The sequence below is a fragment of the Phocoena phocoena genome, chromosome 4 (genome assembly GCF_963924675.1).
Source record: "Phocoena phocoena chromosome 4, mPhoPho1.1, whole genome shotgun sequence".
In the NCBI taxonomy this organism is placed as follows: Eukaryota; Metazoa; Chordata; class Mammalia; order Artiodactyla; family Phocoenidae; genus Phocoena; species Phocoena phocoena.
The window spans coordinates 228,266-246,966 of record NC_089222.1 but is presented as its reverse complement, the minus strand read 5'-3'; positions in this window follow the sequence as shown (position 1 = coordinate 246,966).

The following is an 18,701-nucleotide window of genomic DNA, read 5'->3' as shown; positions in this document are numbered from 1 at the left end:
GGGTCTGCATTTACTCAGCGAACCTCACCAATGCTATCAGCTTGAAGTGTCCAGCCTTAAGTCTCAACCAGCTCTGGGTGTAGATGTGGTCAATCCCGGTTTCATCACATACCCTGAGTGAATTATTTAAGAATTGCTCTCTATTTCACTGTCTTTGTGTTTTGTTTTTGAAATTTATTTTGATAATGGGATTTGTCGGATTTTCACTGCTGCGTTTCGGCCGCTGTACACACGCTGGATTCTCTTACAGAGACATATATATCCATGGGTTTTAAGATTCTTCCTAGTCAGGTATATTCCTAGGCGTTGAATATGTGGTGTTGGGTCCATTACGTTGAGCAAGGAGTAGGTCTTGTCTATTACATATTTGGCTTATGGAAAGTTACCTGTGCTAATTTCAGTCTCTGGTTTTATGCAGCACCCCAAGGCACCTTTCCCCATAAGCAAGCACTAGTTGGTTTTCTAAATTTGAGACCCTGTTCTGTTTTGTAGTTCAGTTCATGTGTAGTCAAGTTTATATTCCGTGTATTAGTGATATCTTATGATGTTTCTTTTTCTGTGTGACGTAGTTCACGAAGAATCACCGTACGTGCATCCACTCACTATGCCGCTACGGGCCTGATGACACAGATTTCATTGCTGAGTGATATTGCATTGTATGTACGTGCCACAACTTGTTTATCCATTTTTTGCTTTCTGGGATATTTACCTGATACTGTAGACGAGCTTATTGTGAACACAGCCGTCCCAAATATTGGGGTGGCTGTCTGTTTTTGATTTTAATTTCCGTAAGCTATAGGACCATAAGTGGAAGTGCCATAGGCTGTGTTGCTTTGTTTCTTACGTGTTTCAGGAAACACCATACACTTCTCCAGGGTGGCTGCTGGCAATTTACATCCTGCCAATGAGCATAACAAGGCTCCCTGTTCTCCATATCCTGTCCTAACTTTCTGGATTTTACACTTTTTTCAGATGGCCCTTTTGCCAGGGGGGCAGTGAGACTTCATTGTAGTGCAGATTTCCTTTACAGGCTTGCTTGGTTGGCCAAAAAGGGCGTATGCGTTTTTCCTGAATATATTCAGGAAAAAACGCATACGCCCTTTTTGGCCAAGAGCATCATTGTCGAAGTTCTGCCTCTTTTCCTATGCTTTCAGGGCAATTCCAGTCTACCCCCTGCAATCGTTTCCCTGAAATTCTGCCCCGCTTTCAAGTGCCCTTCGCAGGCTTACTTCAATATATTTTTGGAGGATAGCTGTCAATTATAACTCTGCAGGTTTGTGAATTAGTGTTCCCCTGAGCTCCTTTCTTCAACTCGCTTTCTTGTGAGCTGGGCACAAAACCGCAGGATTGCTTCAGGCCCTAATCTGTTTCCCGGAGGGCACACTGAGCCTTTGTTTAATTCCTCTTCCTGGTGGGCAATTAGTGTTACATTTGCTCGTGCAGACACCTACAGCTAGTCTCTCATTGGTTCTCCCTATTCCTGTTCATCTTGCACAGAAATTGCTAGCTGTGCCAAAGAAGAGGTTAAAGGAACTGACTCTCCAAGTGGAGAGAGTGTTAGTAAAGCATCTGGAATGGTGAACCCGAGGAACAGGATATGAAAACTGAGATGCATTTTAAATCGTTTCCCAATCACACGGTGGACGATACTCTTGGTTTCCCATGCATGTTTTAGCTGGAGGAAGAATCCCTTGAACCTGGAGAGTTGGGACCCATGGAATGGGTACCATGCAGTATGACTCCAAAGGGTCTGCATTTGCTCTCCGAAGCTCACCAATGCTATCAGCCTGACGTGTCCAGCCTTATGTCTCAACCAGCTCCGGGTGTAGATGTGGTCAATCCCGGTTGCATCACATGCCTTGAGTGAATTATTTAAGAATTGCTCTCTATTTCACTGTCTTTGTGTTTTGTTTTCGAAATTTATTTTGATAATGGGATTTATCGGATTTTCACTGCTGCCTTTATGCCGCTGTACACACGCTTGATTCTCTTACGGAGACATATATATCCATGGGTTTTAAGATTCTTCCTAGTCAGGTATATTCCTAGGCGTTGAATATGTGGTGTTGGGTCCATTTCGTTGAGCAAGGAGTAGGTCTTGTCTATTACATATTTGGCTTATGGAAAGTTATCTGTGCTAATTTCAGTCTCTGGTTTTATGCAGCTCCCCAACGCACCTTTCCCCATAAGCAAGCACTAGTTGGTTTTCTAAATTTGAGACCCTGTTCTGTTTTGTAATTCAGTTCATGTGTAGTCAAGGTTACATTCCGTGTATTAGTGATATCTTATGATGTTTCTTTTTCTGTGTGACGTAGTTCACGTAGAATCCCCGTACCTGCATCCACTCACTATGCCGCTACGGGCCTGATGACACAGATTTCATTGCTGAGTGATATTGCATTGCACGTACGTGCCACAAATTCTTTATCCATTTTTTGCTTTCTGGGATAATTACCTGGTACTGTAGACGAAATTCCTGGGAACACAGCCGTCCCAAAGTTTGGGGTGGCTCTCTGTTTTTGATTTTAATTTCCCTAACGAATAGGACCATAAGTGCAATTGCCATAGGCTGTGTTGCTTTATTACTTACGTGATTCAGGAAACAACATACACTTCTCCAGGGTGGCTGATGGCAATTTACATCCTGCCAATAAGCATAACAAGGCTCCGTGTTCTCCATATCCTGTCCTACCTTTCTTGATTTTACACTTTTTTTAGAGGGCCCTCTTGCCCGGGGGGCAATGAGACTTCATTGTAGTGCAGATTTCCTTTACAGGCTTGCTTGGTTGGCCAAAAAGGGCGTATGCGTTTTTTCCTAAATATATTCAGATAAAAACGCATACGCCCTTTTTTGCCAAGTGCATCATTGTCGACGTTGTGCCTCTTTTCCTATGCTTTCAGGGCAATTCCAGTCTACCCCCTGCAATCCTTTTGCTGAAATTCTGCCCCGCTTTCAAGTCCCCTTCACAGGCTTACATCAATATACTTTTGGAAGATAGCTGTCATTTATTATTCTGCAGGTTTGTGAATTACCGTGCCCCTGAGCTCCTTTCTTCAACTCGCTTTCTTGTGAGCTCGGCACAAAACCGCAGGATTGCTTCAGACCCGAATCAGTTTCCAGCTGGGCACACGGAGCCTTTGTTTAATTCCTCTTCCTGGTGAGCAATGAGTGTTACATTTGCCCGTGCAGACACCTACATCTAGTCTCTCATTGGTTCTCCCTATTCCTGTTCATCTTGCACAGAAATTGCAAGCTGTGCCAAACAGGAGGTTAAAGGCACTGACTCTCCCAGCGGGGAGAGTGTTAGTAAAGCATCTGGAATGGTGAACCCGAGGACCAGGATACGAAAACTGAGATGCATTTTAAATCGTTTCCCAATCACACGGTGGATGATACTCTGGGTTTCCCATGCATGTTATATCTGGAGGAAGAATGCCTTGAACCTGGAGAGTTGGGACCCATGGAATGGGTACCATGCAGTATGACTTCAAAGGGTCTGCATTTGCTCACTGAAACTCACCAATGCTATCAGCCTGAAGTGTCCAGCCTTATGTCTCAACCAGCTCTGGGTGTAGATGTGTTCAATCCCGGTTGCATCACATGCCCTGAGTGAATTATTTAAGAATTGCTCTCTATTTCACTGTCTTTGTGTTTTGTTTTCAAAATTTATTTTGATAATGGGATTTATCGGATTTTCACTGCTGCGTTTCGGCCGCTGTACACACGTTTGATTCTCTTACGGAGACATATATATCCATGGATTTTAAGATTCTTCCTAGTCAGCTATATTCCTAGGCGTTGAATATGTGGTGTTGGGTCCATTTCGTTGAACAAGGATTAGGTCTTGTCTATTACATATTTGGCTTATGGAAAGTTATCTGTGCTAATTTCAGTCTCTGGTTTTATGCAGCACCCCAAGGCACCTTTTCCCATAAGCAATCACTAGTTGGTTTTCTCAATTTGAGACCCTGTTCTGTTTTGTAATTCAGTTCATGTGTAGTCAAGTTTACATTCCGTGTATTAGTGATATCTTATGATGTTTCTTTTTCTGTGTGACGTAGTTCACGTAGAATCACCGTACCTGCATCCACTCACTATGCCGCTACGGGCCTGATGACACAGATTTCATTGCTGAGTGATATTGCATTGCACGTACGTGCCACAACTTCTTTATCCATTTTTTGCTTTCTGGGATATTTACCTGATACTGTAGACGAGCTTCTTGTGAACACAGCCGTCCCAAATATTGGGGTGGCTGTCTGTTTTTGATTTTAATTTCCGAAAGCTATAGGACCATAAGTGGAAGTGCCATAGGCTGTGTTGCTTTGTTTCTTACGTGTTTCAGGAAACACCATACACTTCTCCAGGGTGGCTGCTGGCAATTTACATCCTGCCAATCAGCATAACAAGGCTCACTGTTCTCCATATCCTGTCCTACCTTTCTGGATTTTACACTTTTTTCAGATGGCCCTTTTGCCCGGGGATCAGTGAGACTTAATTGTAGTGCAAATTTCTTTACAGTCTTGCTTGGTGGGCCAAAAAGTGCGTATGCGTTTTTTCCTGAATATATTCAGGAAAAAACGCATACGCCCTTTTTGGCCAAGTGCATCATTGTCAACGTTGTGCCTCTTTTCCTATGCTTTCAGGGCAATTCCAGTCTACCCCCTGCAATCTTTTTCCTGAAATTCTGCCCCGCTTTCAAGTCCCCTTCGCAGGCTTACTTCAATATATTTTTGGAGGATAGCTGTCATTTATAACTCTGCAGGTTTGTGAATTACAGTGCCCCTGAGCTCCTTTCTTCAACTCGCTTTCTTGTGAGCTGGGCACAAAACCGCAGGATTGCTTGAGGCCCTAATCTGTTTCCAGCAGGGCACACAGAGCCTTTGTTTAATTCCTCTTCCTGGTGGGCAATGAGTGTTACATTTGCCCGTGCAGACACCTACAGCTAGTCTCTCATTGGTTCTCCTTATTCCTGTTCATCTTGCACAGAAATTGCAAACTGTGCCAAACAGGAGGTTAAAAGCACTGACTCTCCAAGCGGGGAGAGTGTTAGTTAAGCATCTGGAATGGTGAACCCGAGGACAAGGATACGAAAACTGAGATGCATTTTAAATCGTTTCCCAATCTCACGGTGTACCATACTCTGTGTTTCCCATGCATGTTTTAGCTGAAGGAAGAATCCTTTGAACCTGGAGAGTTGGGACCCATGGAATGGGTACCATGCAGTATGACTTCAAAGGGTCTGCATTTGCTCACCGAAACTCACCAATGCTATCAGCCTGAAGTGTCCAGCCTTATGTCTCAACCAGCTCTGGGTGTAGATGTGGTCAATCCCGGTTGCATCACATGCCCTGAGTGAATTATTTAAGAATTGCTCTCTATTTCACTGTCTTTGTGTTCTGGTTTTGAAATTTATTTTGATAATGGGATTTATCGGATTTTCACTGCTGCGTATATTCCGCTGTACACATGCTTGATTCTCTTACAGAGACATATAAATCCATGGGTTTTAAGATTCTTCCTAGTCAGGTATATTCCTAGGCGTTGAATATGTGGTGTTGAGTCCATTTCGTTGAGCAAGGAGTAGGACTTCTCTATTACATATTTGGCTTATGGAAAGTTATCTGTGCTAATTTCAGTCTCTGGTTTTATGCAGCACACCAAGGCACCTTTCCCCATAAGCAATCACTAGTTGGTTTTCTAAATTTGAGACACTGTTCTGATTTGTATTTCAGTTCATGTGTACTCAAGTTTACATTCCGTGTATTAGTGATATCTTATGATGTTTCTTTTTCTGTGTGACGTAGTTCACGTAGAATCACCGTACCTGCATCCACTCACTATGCCGCTACGGGCCTGATGACACAGATTTCATTGCTGAGTGATATTGCATTGTACGTACATGCCACATCTTCTTTATCCATTTTTTGCTTTCTGGGATATTTACCTGATACTGTAGACGAGCTTCTTGTGAACACAGCCGTCCCAAATATTGGGGTGGCTGTCTGTTTTTGATTTTAATTTCCGTAAGCTATAGGACCATAAGTGGAAGTGCCATAGGGTGTGTTGCTTTGTTTCTTACGTGTTTCAGGAAACACCATACAATTCTCCAGGGTGGCTGCTGGCAATTTACATCCTGCCAATCAGCATAACAAGGCTCCCTGTTCTCCATATCCTGTCCTACCTTTCTGGATTTTACACTTTTTTCAGATGGCCCTTTTGTCCGGGGGGCAGTGAGACTTCATTGTAGTGCAGATTTCCTTTACAGGCTTGCTTGGTTGGCCAAAAAGGGCGTATGCGTTTTTTCCTGAATATATTCAGGAAAAAAAGCAAACGCCCTTTTTGGCCAAGTGCATCATTGTCGACGTTGTGCCTCTTTTCCTATGCTTTCAGGGCAATTCCAGTCTACCCCCTGCAATCGTTTTCCTGAAATTCTGCCCCGCTTTCAAGTCCCCTTCGCAGGCTTACTTCAATATACTTTTGGAAGATAGCTGTCATTTATAACTCTGCAGGTGTGTGAATTACAGTGCCCTTGAGCTCCTTTCTTCAACTCGCTTTCTTGTGAGCTGGGCAAAAAACTGCCGGATTGCTTCAGGCCCTAATCTGTTTCCAGCAGGGCACACTGAGCCTTTGTTTAATTCCTCTGCCTGGTGGGCAATGAGCGTTACATTTGCCCGTGCAGACACCTACAGCTAGTCTCTCATTGGTTCTCCCTATTCCTGTTTATCTTGCACAGAAATTGCAAGCTGTGCCAAACAGGAGGTTAAAGGCCCTGACTCTCCCAGCGGGGAGAGTGTTAGTAAAGCATCTGGAATGGTGAACCCGAGGACCAGGATACGAAAACTGAGATGCATTTTAAATCGTTTCCCAATCACACGGTGGATGATACTCTGGGTTTCCCATGCATGTTATAGCTGGAGAAAGAATGCCTTGGACCTGGAGAGTTGGGACCCATGGAATGGGTACCATGCAGTATGACTTCAAAGGGTCTGCATTTGCTCACTGAAACTCACCAATGCTATCAGCCTGAAGTGTCCAGCCTTATGTCTCAACCAGCTCTGGGTGTAGATGTGTTCAATCCCGGTTGCATCACATGCCCTGAGTGAATTATTTAAGAATTGCTCTCTATTTCACTGTCTTTGTGTTTTGTTTTCAAAATTTATTTTGATAATGGGATTTATCGGATTTTCACTGCTGCGTTTCGGCCGCTGTACACACGCTTGATTCTCTTACGGAGACATATATATCCATGGATTTTAAGATTCTTCCTAGTCAGCTATATTCCTAGGCGTTGAATATGTGGTGTTGGGTCCATTTCGTTGAACAAGGATTAGGTCTTGTCTATTACATATTTGGCTTATGGAAAGTTATCTGTGCTAATTTCAGTCTCTGGTTTTATGCAGCACCCCAAGGCACCTTTTCCCATAAGCAAGCACTAGTTGGTTTTCTCAATTTGAGACCCTGTTCTGTTTTGTAATTCAGTTCATGTGTAGTCAAGTTTACATTCCGTGTATTAGTGATATCTTATGAAGTTTCTTTTTCTGTGTGACGTAGTTCACGTAGAATCACCGTACCTGCATCCACTCACTATGCCGCTACGGGCCTGATGACACAGATTTCATTGCTGAGTGATATTGCATTGCACGTACGTGCCACAACTTCTTTATCCATTTTTTGCTTCCTGGGATATTTACCTGATACTGTAGACGAGCTTCTTGTGAACACAGCCGTCCCAAATATTGGGGTGGCTGTCTGTTTTTGATTTTAATTTCCGAAAGCTATAGGACCATATGTGGAAGTGCCATAGGCTGTGTTGCTTTGTTTCTTACGTGTTTCAGGAAACACCATACACTTCTCCAGGGTGGCTGCTGGCAATTTACATCCTGCCAATCAGCATAACAAGGCTCCCTGTTCTCCATATCCTGTCCTACCTTTCTGGATTTTACACTTTTTTCAGATGGCCCTTTTGCCCGGGGATCAGTGAGACTTAATTGTAGTGCAGATTTCATTTAGAGGCTTGCTTGGTTGGCCAAAAAGGGCGTATGCGTTTTTTCCTGAATATATTCAGGAAAAAACGCATACGCACTTTTTGGCCAAGTGCATCATTGTCGACGTTCTGCCTCTTTTCCTATGCTTTCAGGGCAATTCCAGTCTACCCCCTGCAATCGTTTTCCTGAAATTCTGCCCCGCTCTCAAGTCCCCTTCGCAGGCTTACTTCAATATATTTTTGGAGGATAGCTGTCATTTATAACTCTGCAGGTTTGTGAATTACAGTGCCCCTGAGCTCCTTTCTTCAACTCGCTTTCTTGTGAGCTGGGCACAAAACCGCAGGATTGCTTCAGGCCCTCATCTGTTTTCAGCAGGGCACGCTGAGCCTTTTTTAAATTCTTCTTCCTGGTCAGCAATGAGCGTTACATTTGCCCGTGCAGACACCTACAGCTAGTCTCTCATTGGTTCTCCCTATTCCTGTTCATCTTGCACAGAAATTGCAAGCTGTGCCAAACAGGAGGTTAAAGGCACTGACTCTCCAAGCGGGGAGAGTGTTAGTAAAGCATCTGGAATGGTGAACCCGAGGACCAGGATACAAAAACTGAGATGCATTTTAAATCGTTTCCCAATCACACGGTGGACAATACTCTGGGTTTCCCATGCATGTTTTAGCTGGAGGAAGAATGCCTTGAACCTGGAGAGTTGGGACCCATGGAATGGGTACCATGCAGTATGACTTCAAAGGGTCTGCATTTGCTCACCGAAACTCAACAATGCTATCAGCCTGAAGTGTCCAGCCTTATGTCTGAACCAGCTCTGGGTGTAGATGTGGTCAATCCCGGTTGCATCACATGCCCTGAGTGAATTATTTAAGAATTGCTCTCTATTTCACTGTCTTTGTGTTTTGTTTTCGAAATTTATTTTGATAATGGGAATTATCGGATTTTCACTGCTGCGTTTCGGCCACAGTACACACGCTTGATTCTCTTATGGAGACATATATATCCATGGGTTTTAAGATTCTTCCTAGTCAGGTATATTCCTAGGCGTTGAATATGTGGCGTTGGGTCCATTTCCTTGAGCAAGGAGTAGGTCTTGTCTATTACATATTTGGCTTATGGAAAGTTATCTGTGCTAATTTCAGTCTCTGGTTTTATGCAGCACCCCAAGGCACCTTTCCCCATAAGCAAGCACTAGTTGGTTTTCTAAATTTGAGACCCTGTTCTGTTTTGTAATTCAGTTCATGTGTAGTCAAGTTTACATTCCGTGTATTAGTGATATCTTATGATGTTTCTTTTTCTGTGTGACGTAGTTCACGTAGAATCACCGTACCTGCATCCACTCACTATGCCGCTACGGGCCTGATGACACAGATTTCATTGCTGAGTGATATTGCATTGCACGTACGTGCCACAACTTCTTTATCCATTTTTTGCTTTCTGGGATATTTACCTGGTACTGTAGACGGGCTTCTTGGGAACACAACCGTCCCAAACTTTGGGGTGGCTCTCTGTTTTTGATTTTAATTTCCGTAAGCTATAGGACCATAAGTGGAAGTGCCATAGGCTGTGTTGCTTTGTTTCTTACGTGTTTCAGGAAACACCATACACTTCTCCAGGGTGGCTGCTGGCAATTTACATCCTGCCAATCAGCATAACAAGGCTCCCTATTCTCCATATCCTGTACTACCTTTCTGGATTTTACACTTTTTTCAGATGGCCCTTTTGCCCGGGGGGGCAGTGAGACTTCATTGTAGTGCAAATTTCTTTACAGGCTTGCTTGGTGGGCCAAAAAGGGCGTATGCGTTTTTTCCTGAATATATTCAGGAAAAAACGCATACGCCCTTTTTGGCCAAGTGCATCATTGTCGACGTTGTGCCTCTTTTCCTATGCTTTCAGGGCAATTCCAGTCTACCCCCTGCAATCGTTTTCCTGAAATTCTGCCCCGCTTTCAAGTCCCCTTCGCAGGCTTACTTCAATATATTTTTGGAGGATAGCTGTCATTTATAACTCTGCAGGTTTGTGAATTACAGTGCCCCTGAGCTCCTTTCTTCAACTCGCTTTCTTGTGAGCTGGGCACAAAACCGCAGGATTGCTTGAGGCCCTAATCTGTTTCCAGCAGGGCACACAGAGCCTTTGTTTAATTCCTCTTCCTGCTGGGCAATGAGTGTTACATTTGCCCGTGCAGACACCTACAGCTAGTCTCTCATTGGTTCTCCTTATTCCTGTTCATCTTGCACAGAAATTGCAAACTGTGCCAAACAGGAGGTTAAAAGCACTGACTCTCCAAGCGGGGAGAGTGTTAGTTAAGCATCTGGAATGGTGAACCCGAGGACAAGGATACGAAAACTGAGATGCATTTTAAATCGTTTCCCAATCTCACGGTGTACCATACTCTGTGTTTCCCATGCATGTTTTAGCTGAAGGAAGAATCCTTTGAACCTGGAGAGTTGGGACCCATGGAATGGGTACCATGCAGTATGACTTCAAAGGGTCTGCATTTGCTCACCGAAACTCACCAATGCTATCAGCCTGAAGTGTCCAGCCTTATGTCTCAACCAGCTCTGGGTGTAGATGTGGTCAATCCCGGTTGCATCACATGCCCTGAGTGAATTATTTAAGAAGTGCTCTCTATTTCACTGTCTTTGTGTTCTGTTTTTGAAATTTATTTTGATAATGGGATTTATCGGATTTTCACTGCTGCGTATATTCCGCTGTACACATGCTTGATTCTCTTACAGAGACATATAAATCCATGGGTTTTAAGATTCTTCCTAGTCAGGTATATTCCTAGGCGTTGAATATGTGGTGTTGAGTCCATTTCGTTGAGCAAGGAGTAGGACTTCTCTATTACATATTTGGCTTATGGAAAGTTATCTGTGCTAATTTCAGTCTCTGGTTTTATGCAGCACACCAAGGCACCTTTCCCCATAAGCAATCACTAGTTGGTTTTCTAAATTTGAGACCCTGTTCTGATTTGTAATTCAGTTAATGTGTACTCAAGTTTACATTCCGTGTATTAGTGATATCTTATGATGTTTCTTTTTCTGTGTGACGTAGTTCACGTAGAATAACCATACCTGCATCCACTCACTATGCCGCTATGGGCCTGATGACACAGATTTCATTGCTGAGTGATATTGCATTGCACGTACGTGCCACAACTTCTTTATCCATTTTTTGCTTTCTGGGATATTTACCTGGTACTGTAGACGGGCTTCTTGGGAACACAGCCGTCCAAACTTTGGGGTGGCTCTCTGTTTTTGATTTTAATTTCCCTAAGCTATAGGACCATAAGTGCAATTGCGATACGCTGTGTTGCTTTATTACTTACGTGTTTCAGGAAACACCATACACTTCTCCAGGGTGGCTGTTGGCAATTTACATCCTGCCAATCAGCATAACAAGGCTCCCTGTTCTCCATATCTAATCCTACCTTTCTGGATTTTACACTTTTTTCAGATGGCCCTTTTGCCCGGGGGGCAGTGAGATTTCATTGTAGTGCAGATTTCTTTACAGGCTTGCTTGGTTGGCCAAAAAGGGCATATGTGTTTTTTCCTGAATATATTCAGGAAAAAACGCATATGCCCTTTTTGGCCAAGTGCATCAATGTCGACGTTCTGCCTCTTTTCCTATGCTTTCAGGGCAATTCCAGTCTACCCCCTGCAATCGTTTTCCTGAAACTCTGCCCCGCTTTCAAGTCCCCTTCGCAGGCTTACTTCAATATATTTTTGGAGGATAGCTGTCATTTATAACTCTGCAGGTTTGTGAATTACAGTGCCCCTGAGCTCCTTTCTTCAACTCGCTTTCTTGTGAGCTGGGCACAAAACCGCAGGATTGCTTCAGGCCCTAATCTGTTTCCGGCAGGGCACGCTGAGCCTTTGGTTAATTCCTCTTCCTGGTGGGAAATGAGCGTTACATTTGCCCGAGCAGACACCTACAGCTAGTCTCTCATTGGTTCTCCCTATTCCTGTTCATCTTGCACAGAAATTGCAAGCTGTGCCAAAGAGGAGGTTAAAGGCACTGACTCTCCAAGCGGGGAGAGTGTTAGTAAAGCATCTGGAATGGTGAACCCGAGGACCAGGATACGAAAACTGAGATGCATTTTAAATCATTTCCCAATCACACGGTGGACGATACTCTGGGTTTCCCATGCATGTTTTAGCTGGAGGAAGAATCCCTTGAACCTGGAGAGTTGGGACCCATGGAATGGGTACCATGCAGTATGACTTCAAAGGGTCTGCATTTGCTCACCGAAACTCACCAATGCTATCAGCCTGAAGTGTCCAGCCTTATGTCTCAACCAGCTCTGGGTGTAGATGTGGTCAATCCCGGTTGCATCACATGCCCTGAGTGAATTATTTAAGAATTGCTCTCTATTTCACTGTCTTTGTGTTTTGTTTTTGAAATTTATTTTGATAATGAGATTTATCAGATTTTCACTGCTGCGTTTATGCCGCTGTACACACGCTTGATTCTCTTACGGAGACATATAAATCCATGGGTTTTAAGATTCTTCCTAGTCAGGTATATTCCTAGGCGTTGAATATGTGGTGTTGAGTCCATTTCGTTGAGCAAGGAGTAGGTCTTGTCTATTACATATTTGGCTTATGGAATGTTATCTGTGCTAATTTCAGTCTCTGGTTTTATGCAGCACCCCAAGGCACCTTTCCACATAAGCAAGCACTAGTTGGTTTTCTAAATTTGAGACCCTGTTCTGTTTTGTAAATCAGTTCATGTGTAGTCAAGTTTACATTCCGAGTATTAGTGATATCTTATGATGTTTCTTTTTCTGTGTGACGTAGTTCACGTAGAATCACCGTACCTGCATCCACTCACTATGCCGCTATGGGCCTGATGACACAGATTTCATTGCTGAGGGATATTGCATTGCACGTACGTGCCACAACTTCTTTATCCATTTTTTGCTTTCTGGGATATTTACCTGGTACTGTAGACGGGCTTCTTGGGAACACAGCCGTCCCAAACTTTGGGGTGGCTCTCTGTTTTTGATTTTAATTTCCCTAAGCAATAGGACCATAAGTGCAATTGCGATAGGCTGTGTTGCTTTATTACTTACGTGTTTCAGGAAACACCATACACTTCTCCAGGGTGGCTGTTGGCAATTTACATCCTGCCAATCAGCATAATAAGGCTCCCTCTTCTCCATATCTTGTCCTAACTTTCTGGATTTTACACTTTTTTGAGATGGCCCTTTTGCCCGGGGGGGCAGTGATATTTCATTATAGTGCAGATTTCCTTTACAGGCTTGCTTGGTTGGCCAAAAAGGGCGTATGCGTTTTTTCCTGAATATATTCAGGAAAAAACGCATACGCCCTTTTTGGCCAAGTGCATCATTGTCGACGTTCTGCCTCTTTTCCTATGCTTTCAGGGCAATTCCAGTCTACCCCGTGCAATCGTTTTCCTGAAATTCTGCCCCGCTTTCAAGTCCCCTTCGCAGGCTTACTTCAATATACTTTTGGAAGATAGCTGTCATTTATAACTACTCAGGTTTGTGAATTACAGTGCCCATGAGCTCCTTTCTTCAACTCTCTTTCTTGTGAGCTGGGCACAAAACCGCAGGATTGCTTCAGGCCGTAAACTCTTTCGGGCAGGGCACGCTGAGCCTTTGTTTAATTCCTCTTCCTGGTGGGCAATGAGCGTTACATTTGCCCGTGCAGACACCTACAGCTAGTCTCTCATTGGTTCTCCCTATTCCTGTTCATCTTGCACAGAAATAGCAAGCTGTGCCAAACAGGAGGTTAAAGGCACTGACTCTCCAAGCGGGGAGAGTGTTAGTAAAGCATCTGGAATGGTGAACCCGAGGACCAGGATACGAAAACTCAGATGCATTTTAAATCGTTTCCCAATCACACGGTGGACGATACTCTGGGTTTCCCATGCATGTTTTAGCTGGAGGAAGAATCCCTTGAACCTGGAGAGTTGGGACCCATGGAATGGGTACCATGCAGTATGACTTCAAAGGGTCTGCATTTGCTCACCGAAACTCACCAATGCTATCAGCCTGAAGTGTCCAGCCTTATGTCTCAACCTGCTCTGGGTGTAGATGTGGTCAATCCCGGTTGCATCACATGCCCTGAGTTAATTATTTAAGAATTGCTCTGTATTTCACTGTCTTTGTGTTTTGTTTTCGAAATTTATTGTGATAATGGGATTTATCGGATTTTCACTGCTGCTTTTCGGCCGCTGTACACACGCTTGATTCTCTTACGGAGACATATATATCCATGGGTTTTAAGGTTATTCCTAGTCAGGTATATTCCTAGGCATTGAATATGTGGTTTTGGGTCCATTTCGTTGAACAAGGAGTAGGTCTTGTCTATTACATATTTGGCTTATGGAAAGTTATCTGTTCTAATTTCAGTCTCTGGTTTTATGCTGCACCCCAAGGCACCTTTCCCCATAAGCAAGCACTAGTTGATTTTCTAAATTTGAGACCCTGTTCTGTTTTGTAATTCAGTTCATGTGTAGTCAAGTTTACATTCCGTGTATTAGTGATATCTTATGATGTTTCTTTTTCTGTGTGACATAGTTCTCGTAGAATCACCGTACCTGCATCCACTCACTATGCCGCTACGGGCCTGGTGACACAGATTTCATTGCTGAGTGATATTGCATTGTACGTACGTGCCACAACTTCTTTATCCATTTTTTGTTTCTGGGATATTTACCTGATACTGTAGACGAGCTTCTTGTGAACACAGCCGTCCCAAATATTGGGGTGGCTGTCTGTTTTTGATTTTAATTTCCGTAAGCTATAGGACCATAAATCGAAGTGCCATAGGCTGAGTTGCTTTGTTTCTTACGTGTTTCAGGAAACACCATACACTTCTCCAGGGTGGCTGCTGGCAATTTACATCCTGCCAATCAGCATAACAAGGCTCCCTGTTCTCCATATCCTGTCCTACGTTTCTGGATTTTACACTTTTTTCAGATGGCCCTTTTGCCCGGGGGGCAGTGAGACTTCATTGTAGTGCAGATTTCCTTACAGGCTTGCTATGTTGGCCAAAAAGGGCGTAAGCGTTTTTTCCTGAATATATTCAGGAAAAAACGCATACGCCCTTTTTGGCCAAGTGCATCATTGCCGACGTTCTGCCTGTTTTCCTATGCTTTCAGGGCAATTCCAGTCTACCCCCTGCAATCGTTTTCCTGAAATTCTGCCCCGCTTTCAAGTCCCCTTCGCAGTCTTACTTCAATATATTTTTGGAGGATAGCTGTCATTTATAACTCTGCATGTTTGTGAATTACAGTGCCCCTGAGCTCCTTTCTTCAACTCGCTTTCTTGTGAGCTGGGCACAAAACCGCAGGATTGTTTCAGGCCCTAATCTGTTTCCAGCAGGGCACACTGAGCCTTTGTTTAATTCCTCTTCCTGGTGGGCAATGAGCGTTACATTTGCCCGTGCAGACACCTACAGCTAGTCTCTCATTGGTTCTCCCTTTTCCTGTTCATCTTGCATAGAAATTGCAAGCTGTGCCAAACAGGAGGTTAAAGGCACTGACTCTCCAAGCGGGGAGAGTTTTAGTAAAGCATCTGGAATGGTGAACCCGAGGACCAGGATACGAAAACTGAGATGCATTTTAAATCGTTTGCCAATCACATGGTGGACGATACTCTGTGTTTCCCATGCATGATTAAGCTGGAGGAAGAATCCCTTGAACCTGGAGAGTTGGGACCCATGGAATGGGTGCCATGCAGTATGACTTCAAAGGGTCTGCATTTGCTCACCGAAACTCACCAATGCTATCAGCCTGAAGTGTCCAGCCTTATGTCTCAACCAGCTCTGGGTGTAGATGTGGTCAATCCCGGTTGCATCACATGCCCTGAGTGAATTATTTAAGAATTGCTCTCTATTTCACTGTCATTGTGTTTTGTTTTCGAAATTTATTTTGATAATGGGATTTATCGGATTTTCACTGCTGCGTTTAGGCCGCTGTACACATGCTTGATTCTCTTACGGAGACATATATATCCATGGGTTTTAAGATTCTTCCTAGTCAGGTATATTGTTATGCGTTGAATATGTGGTGTTGAGTCCATTTCGTTGAGCAAGGAGTAGGTCTTGTCTATTACATATTTGGCTTATGAAAAGTTATCTGTGCTAATTTCAGTCTCTGGTTTTATGCAGCACACCGAGGCACCTTTCCCCATAAGCAAGCACTAGTTGGTTTTCTAAATTTGAGATCCTATTCTGTTTTGTAATTGAGTTCATGTGTAGTCAAGTTTACATTCCGTGTATTAGTGATATCTTATGATGTTTCTTTTTCTGTGTGACGTAGTTCACGTAGAATCACCGTACCTGCATCCACTCACTATGCCGCTACGGGCCTGATGACAGAGATTTCATTGCTGAGTGATATTGCATTGTACATACGTGCCACAACTTCTTTATCCATTTTTTGCTTTCTGGGATATTTACCTGATACTGTTGACGAGCTTCTTGTGAACACAGCCGTCCCAAATATTGGGGTGGCTGTCTGTTTTGGATTTTAATTTCCGTAAGCTATAGGACCATAAGTGGAAGTGCCATAGGCTGTGTTGCTTTGCTTCTTACGTGTTTCAGGAAACACCATACACTTCTCCAGGGTGGCTGCTGGCAATTTACATCCTGCCAATCAGCATAACAAGGCTCCGTGTTCTCCATATCCTGTCCTACGTTTCTGGAATTTACACTTTTTTCAGATGGCCCTTTTGCCCGGGGGGCAGTGAGACTTCATTGTAGTGCAGATTTCCTTACAGGCTAGCTATGTTGGCCAAAAAGGGCGTAAGCGTTTTTTCCTGAATATATTCAGGAAAAAACGCATACGCCCTTTTTGGCCAAGTGCATCATTGCCGACGTTCTGCCTGTTTTCCTATGCTTTCAGGGCAATTCCAGTCTACCCCCTGCAATCGTTTTCCTGAAATTCTGCCCCGCTTTCAAGTCCCCTTCGCAGTCTTACTTCAATATATTTTTGGAGGATAGCTGTCATTTATAACTCTGCATGTTTGTGAATTACAGTGCCCCTGAGCTCCTTTCTTCAACTCGCTTTCTTGTGAGCTGGGCACAAAACCGCAGGATTGTTTCAGGCCCTAATCTGTTTCCAGCAGGGCACACTGAGCCTTTGTTTAATTCCTCTTCCTGGTGGGCAATGAGCGTTACATTTGCCCGTGCAGACACCTACAGCTAGTCTCTCATTGGTTCTCCCTTTTCCTGTTCATCTTGCATAGAAATTGCAAGCTGTGCCAAACAGGAGGTTAAAGGCACTGACTCTCCAAGCGGGGAGAGTTTTAGTAAAGCATCTGGAATGGTGAACCCGAGGACCAGGATACGAAAACTGAGATGCATTTTAAATCGTTTGCCAATCACATGGTGGACGATACTCTGGGTTTCCCATGCATGATTAAGCTGGAGGAAGAATCCCTTGAACCTGGAGAGTTGGGACCCATGGAATGGGTGCCATGCAGTATGACTTCAAAGGGTCTGCATTTGCTCACCGAAACTCACCAATGCTATCAGCCTGAAGTGTCCAGCCTTATGTCTCAACCAGCTCTGGGTGTAGATGTGGTCAATCCCGGTTGCATCACATGCCCTGAGTGAATTATTTAAGAATTGCTCTCTATTTCACTGTCATTGTGTTTTGTTTTCGAAATTTATTTTGATAATGGGATTTATCGGATTTTCACTGCTGCGTTTAGGCCGCTGTACACATGCTTGATTCTCTTACGGAGACATATATATCCATGGGTTTTAAGATTCTTCCTAGTCAGGTATATTGTTATGCGTTGAATATGTGGTGTTGAGTCCATTTCGTTGAGCAAGGAGTAGGTCTTGTCTATTACATATTTAGCTTATGAAAAGTTATCTGTGCTAATTTCAGTCTCTGGTTTTATGCAGCACACCGAGGCACCTTTCCCCATAAGCAAGCACTAGTTGGTTTTCTAAATTTGAGATCCTATTCTGTTTTGTAATTGAGTTCATGTGTAGTCAAGTTTACATTCCGTGTATTAGTGATATCTTATGATGTTTCTTTTTCTGTGTGACGTAGTTCACGTAGAATCACCGTACCTGCATCCACTCACTATGCCGCTACGGGCCTGATGACAGAGATTTCATTGCTGAGTGATATTGCATTGTACATACGTGCCACAACTTCTTTATCCATTTTTTGCTTTCTGGGATATTTACCTGATACTGTTGACGAGCTTCTTGTGAACACAGCCGTCCCAAATATTGGGGTGGCTGTCTGTTTTGGATTTTAATTTCCGTAAGCTATAGGACCATAAGTGGAAGTGCCATAGGCTGTGTTGCTTTGTTTCTTACGTGTTTCAGGAAACACCATACACTTCTCCAGGGTGGCTGCTGGCAATTTACATCCTGCCAATCAGCATAACAAGGCTCCGTGTTCTCCATATCCTGTCCTACGTTTCTGGAATTTACACTTTTTTCAGATGGCCCTTTTGCCCGGGGGGCAGTGAGACTTCATTGTAGTGCAGATTTCCTTACAGGCTAGCTATGTTGGCCAAAAAGGGCGTAAGCGTTTTTTCCTGAATATATTCAGGAAAAAACGCATACGCTCTTTTTGGCCAAGTGCATCATTGTCGACGTTGTGCCTCTTTTCCTATGCTTTCAGGGCAATTCCAGTCTACCCCCTGCAATCGTTTTCCTGAAATTCTGCCCCGCTTTCAAGTCCCCTTCGCAGGCTTACTTCAATAT